Below are 7,050 nucleotides of genomic sequence, written 5' to 3'. Positions count from 1 at the left end.
AGGTGGGGTGTGTCTTTGGAGTACCCCCTCAGGTGGGTGTCCCTTCAGATGGGGCATGTCTTCGGGGCACCCCCTCAGGTGGGCGCCCCTTCAGGTGGGGTGTGTATTCGGGGCACCCTCTCAGGTAGGGCGTGTCTTCAGGGCACCCCCTCAGGTAAGGTGCCCTCTCAGATGGGGTGTCTCTTCGGAGCACCCTCTCAGGTAGGGCGTGTCTTCGGGGCACCCCCTCAGGTAAGGTGCCCTCTCAGATGGGGTGTGTCTTCAGGGAACCCCCTCAGGTGGGCGCCCCTTCAGGTGGAGTGTGTATTCAGGGCACCCTCTCAGGGTGTGTCTTCGGGGCGCCCCCTCAGGTAAGGTGCCCTCTCAGATGGGGTGTGTCTTCAGGCCACCCCCTCAGGTGGGCGCCCCTTCAGGTGGAGTGTGTATTCGGGGCACCCTCTCAGGTAGGGCGTGTCTTCGGGGCGCCCCCTCAGGCTCTCAGATGGGGTGTGTCTTCAGGGCACCCTCTCAGATAGGGCGTGTCTTCGGGGCGCCCCCTCAGGTAAGGTGCCCTCTCGGATGGGGTCGTGTCTTCAGGCCACCCCCTCAGGTGGGCGCCCCTTCAGGTGGGGTGTGTATTCGGGGGCACCCTCTCAGGTAGGGCGTGTCTTCGGGCGCCCCCTCAGGTAAAGTGCCCTCTCAGATGGGGTGTGTCTTCAGGCCACCCCCTCAGGTGGGCGCCCCTTCAGGTGGGGCGTGTCTTGGGGGCGCCTCCTCAGGTGAGGCGCACCCTCAGGTGAAGCGCCCCCTCAGGTGACGCGTCCCCTCAGGTGGGGCATGCCTTTGGGGTCGCCCTTCCGAGGCCCAGGAGCTGACCCTAGGGAAGGGTCTGGCCCCTCGCGGGCCCCCGCAGGCCTGGCGGCCCCGCGGCCTGTTTTTTCACGCCGCGCTCCTGACTCACAAATTATTCACGAGCCGCTGTCTATTTTTAAACGCGAATTAGCGGGTGTTTGACGGGGCGGAAGGGCCCGTCCTCCCCCCGGTGCCGCTCTGGACTATTTTGGGGGACACCGTCCCATTTCGGGGTCGCTCACTTCCACCGGCCCGAAGTGGCCACGCCGGCCACGCCCCCGGATCTCCTGAACTAATCGGCAGCCGCGCGCCTAGCACGTGACTGCTCCCCGCCAATCAGAATCCGAGGCAGGTGCAGGGCGCGCCGCTCCGGTCTCCTGCAGGAGGCGCTTCTGAGCCACCTGGGACGCCTCAAGAATTTCCACGTGGGGGGGCTGGAGCGATAGCACAGCGGGGAGGGCGTTTGCCTTGCACGCGGCCAACCCGGGTTCGATTCCCAGCATCCCAGATGGTCCCCTGAGCACCGGGAGTGATTCCTGAGTGCAGAGCCAGGAGCAACCCCTGTGCATCACCCAAAAAGCAAAAAAAAAAAAAAAAAAAAAAATTTACACGAGGGCCTGATCCATAGCACAGCAGGGAGGGCGTTTGCCTTGCACACTCGGAACCCCAGATTCGATCCACAGTATCCCACAGGGTCCCCCGAGCACCGCCAGGAGTGATTTCTGAGTGCAGAGCCAGGAGGAACCCCTGAGCATAGTCGACGTGACCCCAAAAGAAAAATATAAAAATAAATAAATCGAGCCCGCGCGGCAGAGCCTGGCAAGCTACCAGTGGCGTATTGGATATGCCAAAAACAGTAACAATAAGTCTCTCAATGAGAGACGTTACTGGTGCCCGCTCGAACAAATCGATGAGCAACGGGATGACAGTGACAGGGAAATAAATTAAGAATTCCCACGGGGTGGGGGGACGCCCACTGAGAGGGGCCCTGAGAGGGGCACAGAGGGGAGGGCGCTGGCTTTGCATGCAGACTCCCCGGGTTCGATTCATGGTACTTGCTATGGTTTTGATTCATGGTACCCCAGGTTCGATTCATGGTACCTCCGAGCCCTGCCAGGAGTGATCCCTGAACAGGAAGTCAGCCCTGAACACTCCCGGGTGTGGTCCAAAAGTTAAAGGGGAAGAACTCCCACTAACAATCCAGAATTTTCAGACTGGGATCCAGGGATAAGTTCCAGTTCTCACATTGCAAATGGCTCCTTTGCTGGGAAGGAAAAGCCCGTCCACTTGTCTCTGGGCCCAGTCCTCTGCCCTGCTCTGCTGGGTGCTGTGAAAGGTCCTGTCAGCGGCTCCTCCATCCCTCATTACCACACCACGTCCTTTGGGCATCTGACTTGGGCTGTGGCGAGAAGGGGAAGGTACCATTTAGCAAAGTCAAAAGAGCAGAGGTGTGCATCTGGGCGAGAAGGAAGCAATGAGCCCACTCTACCTAGGACATTCCGGAATGTTCTGAACTATTGCAGGACATTCTGGAATATTGTCCCATTTAGCAAAGTCAGAAGAGCAGAGGTATGCATCTGGGCGAGAAGGAAGCAATGAGCCTACTCTACCTAGGACATTCTGGAATGTTCTGAACCATTCCAGGACATTCTGGAATATTCTGGAACATTCCAGACCGCCCCCTTTCCTGGCAGCCTGCTCCGTGCGCCACAGCAGCCACAGGAGCAGCTTCCTCCTCATGAACTCCTCCTGGAAAGCGTCACGTTTCCCCGATGCCTGCCAGCACGGTAACAGACAGATAATGTTCCGTGTCATTAACACATCCCTGTCTATTTAAAAACCTCCAGAGAAGCTGGCAGATGAGCCCAGAGTTAGCGCTGCAGCAGGGATGAGAGCTTCGCTAATTATAAACAGCGTCCTCAGAACTCCAGGGACACGGAGGTGGGGGGAGAGGCCCACGGCCCCCCCACCCACCAGGGCCCCGCCGGGCAGGGCACACATGTGAACACCCCAACCCCTCAGGCAAGACTCAGGTGGGGCCCTGCACGCGGGTGGACACAGGAGTGCAAGGATTTTAGGTCACTGTGTCAGCCAGCCCCTGGGCCCAGAAACCAGGCCTGCCACTGCAGGACACTGCCAGTGGGAAACTTCCCGACTTGAGCTTCTGGGTCGCCTTGGCCAGGACGCCCCTCCCCACATCTGTCCCCCTACCGCCTGGCAGCAGCATCTGGGGCGGACCTTCTGCCCGGCCCCCCCATTTCTGCACTAGCCTTCCTGCTGATGCTTCTCCCTCCCCCCCCCCAGGCGTGCTGCGTGTGTGAATCTTGTCAGCGGTGGTCCAGCTCTGACCGCAGTGAGGGCCTGGGGACCTGGGCTCAGGATCTGTGCGGCACTGCTGCTACAGTAGTGCTGGGGTTGCAGGAAACTCAGGGCCTCGAGCCTGCAAAACGCTGGAGGGTTCCAGTCCCCTGGACAGCCCTGGGTGATGATGGTGGATGCACAGGCAACTGCCTTCCTAAGAAAATCTGATTTGGGTCTGGGGATATGCCCATGGACAGGTGCAGGCATACACATACACAACTGCACATACATATACATGCACGTGCACATACACGCATGCACATACACATACATGCACATGCACATACACGCATGCACATACACATACATGCACATGCACACATATGTGCACATGCATGTGCACACATACACATACACGCATGCACATACACATACATGCCTATACGCACATATGTGCGCATGCACATACACATACATGCAAATACATGCTCATGTGTGCATGCAGATACACGTAAATACATGCACATGCATATACACACATGCAGGCACACACTTACATGTACACGCCTGCAGTGAGCACATGCATACACATATACCCATGTATGCATTCACATATACACAGTACACACACACACACACACACACACACACACAGAGCAAACACCTTCCTTTCCTTTCTGCTCAAGGAGTTCCTAACGCAGTCAAGGCCGTGGGTGGCAGAGAAAGCAGAATAGGGCTGTGGCCAGGGCAAAGGGTGAAGCCGAAGGTCAGTCCCAGGACGTCCTGGGGCAGCTGCCTTTTAACTGCAGCTGAGCCGGAGGCGGCCGCTAACAGCCGTCAGGGCTCTGCTCCTCGGAGCTCAGGAGCCGGGAGGCCTCGGAGCAGATGGCGGTGGATCTCTGCGGAAGGCTTCGCCGGGTAACGAGGCTGCCCAGGGCGCGAGAGCGGGCCTGCCAGCGGTGATTAGCAGGGATAAAGAAACCCAACCTGCCTGCTCGGAGGTCTGGGACTGCGCTGCTAACGCCTGTGGCGGAGGGGGCAAGGCAGCTCCAGCTCCCGGGGGCCAGGTCTGCACTGGGGTACTCGACCCAGCTTTTTCTTTTCTTTTTGGGTCACACCCGGCAGTGCACAGGGGTTACTCCTGGCTCTGCACTCAGGAATTACTCCTGGTGGTGCTCAGGGGACCATATGGGATGCTGGGAATCGAACCCGGGTCGGCCGCGTACAAGGCAAACACCCTAACCGCTGTGCTATCACTCCAGCCCCTCGGCCCAGCTCTGTTTGCAGCTGCCCACATCACACAGCAGCAGGTGCGTCCCCGAGCAGAGCACTCTTCAGTTTGATGGGGGGAGGGGGAAACGCCCCATTTTTTCCCAAGGTGCCACCATGCACCTCAGAGTCACTGGAGGTGCAAGGCTGTGGGCTGGGGGTCCCTCTGGACAGACACGTCCAACCTTGCTCTCAGCAACTGGCGTTGCTCTGAGCCTCTGAGCCTCCCTCCCCAAAAAACAAACAAATCGCAATTGATTATCACAAATTGATTTGTATTGATTTGTTTTCTAATAGCTCTACTTGCTATTCATTTCGTTTATTTTTTATTCCAAACAGTATGAAATAAATTTGTCATATACCAGCTGGGGGGGGGGCATCAGACACCCCAGGGGCAGAGATCGGATGGCAGGTCCCCGGCCCTGAGCAACACTGACAGCTCCCCAATAAATCAATCAATCAAGGACCTGCTCTCCCAGGGGAGGCGGCGCTGCCCCAAAAGGTTAAGAATGCAGGCAGGATGGGGGGTGCAGGTCATTTCTAGGGGTGCATGCCCCCCACGTACCCTAAAATGTGAGGCTGGTGGTAACACAGTGTGACCGAGACGGCACCCCGTCAACAGCGTCCTGGGGGCTTGCCCCTACTTCAGAGCCTGCGCAAAGCATTCCCGTGACAAACCAGAGTCCGGTGTACCCCCGACCCCGCTGGGACCCCCCAGAACACGCCCACCAGGGAAGCCCCACTTCAGACTCGTCCACTCAGCACCGTGGACAGAGCCAAAATCCTTGGCGGCTTGGGGTTCCACTCCCAGACATCTAAGGACGCAGATAATCAAATGGGGGGGGGTGCGGAGGGTTGGGGAGGGGGGTCCTCCAAGCCTTGCAAGCTGAGTTTGATCCTTGGCACGGCATGGGTCCAACATTGGAGAAAATGCAACGTGGGTCCTGCAACGTGGGTCCTGCAAAAACGCCCCCTCCCGCTAGTCGCCCCATGCTCGCTGAGGTTCAGGACGATGGGTGGGTGGGAACACCTAAAACGCTGCTCAGAATGCTTCTGTTGCAGGGGTCCCCGCCCACCCACTGCCCTGGGCTTGCAGACTGGCGGCACGCTCCCCCTAACGCAGCCCCGTCGCGCCCCCTGGTGGAGCGCTGGCGGCAGCACACCTCCCGCTGGGGCGTTCGTTGCACCCGCAACACGTGTGTGGACTTTCGAGCTCACCTGCGTCCATGTGCGTGCACACAGACGCATGCATACAGACGCAGGGAGATGCACGCACACACCCACCGCACCGCCAGGCCTGCGCCCGGGCGGGAACTTCCCCCACAAGTTGCAGAAACAGGAGCGGGGATGAATTCCATGAGCAGCAACTTCCCGTCTCTCTGGACCCCTCTCCTGCCCCAAGGCTGACCACCTTATCACAGCATTCCTGAAAAGCAGCCTGGGGGTCGGGGTGGAGTCTGGCTTTAGGGGTTCAGGCAGACCCCAACATACAGTGAGACTCCGGGTGGGGCCCGGAGGGGCACAGTCCTGCAGTAGTTCCGCTCTGCCCAGTCTGGGCTCTGCACTGAGGAGGTCCCGGGGGTCTGGAGGATGCACTGGATCAAAGCCTGACAACAGGAGAGGTGTGGGCTGGGGCAGCCGGGCCTCCCAGTCTGAAGGCGGAGGCCGGAACGGGGTGCTGAGCTCACTGCCGCCACCCTGTGGCGGCGTCAGGGAAGGCTCCCAGCCGCCCCCAGGACCCCATCCTCCCTACCGTTCACCCCTCCTTTGCCAACGGTGCCACGTGGCCAGAGCAGCAGGCAGTTCTTGCACACGCGCTCACAAGGAGCTCACTAGCTTTATTTTATTTTATCTTTTTGGGTCACACCCGGCGATGCACAGGGGTTCCTGCTGGCTCGTGCACTCAGGCATCACTCCTGGCGGTGCTCAGGGACCATATCAGATGGTGGGGATCGAACCCTTGTCGGCCGCGTGCAAGGCAAACAAAAGCCCTACCCGCTGTGCTATTGCTCCAACCCCTTATATTGATTTTTTGCTTTTTGGGTCACACCCAGCGATGCTCCGGGGTGACTCCTGGCTCTGCACTCAAGGATCACTCTTGGCGGTGTTCAGGGGACCCTATGGTATGCCGGGGATCGAACCTGGGTTGGCCGTGAGCAAGGGAAAATGCCCTCCCCGCTGTACTATTGCTGCAGTCCCGGCTCATGAGCTTTAAATACACATGGGTACCTTCAGCTTGTTGGAAGACCTCTCCTGGGGGCAAATTCAGTTCCTCCAAGGCTCCCCCCCAGAGGACCCTGGGGTCAGGCCCGAAGCCTCTATTTTAGAGCCCCAGGACACCCCCTCCCCCAATCCTATGCTCGAAGCAGGATTTTCAGCAGAAAATAACTCATTCTGGGGCTGGAGCAATAGCATAGCGGGTAGGGCATTTGCCTTGCACGCGGCCGACCAGGGGCCGACCCGGGTTCGATTCCCAGCATCCCATATGGTCCCCTGAGCACCGCCAGGGGTAATTCCTGAGTGCAGAGCCAGGAGTAACCCCTGTGCATTGCCAGGTGTGACCCAAAAAGCAAAAAAAAAATAAGAAAAAAAGAAAAAGAAAAAGAAAAGAAAAGAACTCATTCTGGGAAAACCAACAGTTGCTTTTAT

Source organism: Sorex araneus, chromosome X, assembly GCF_027595985.1.
Source record: "Sorex araneus isolate mSorAra2 chromosome X, mSorAra2.pri, whole genome shotgun sequence".
NCBI lineage: Eukaryota > Metazoa > Chordata > Mammalia > Eulipotyphla > Soricidae > Sorex > Sorex araneus.
Note: the sequence above shows the minus strand (reverse complement) of the source record.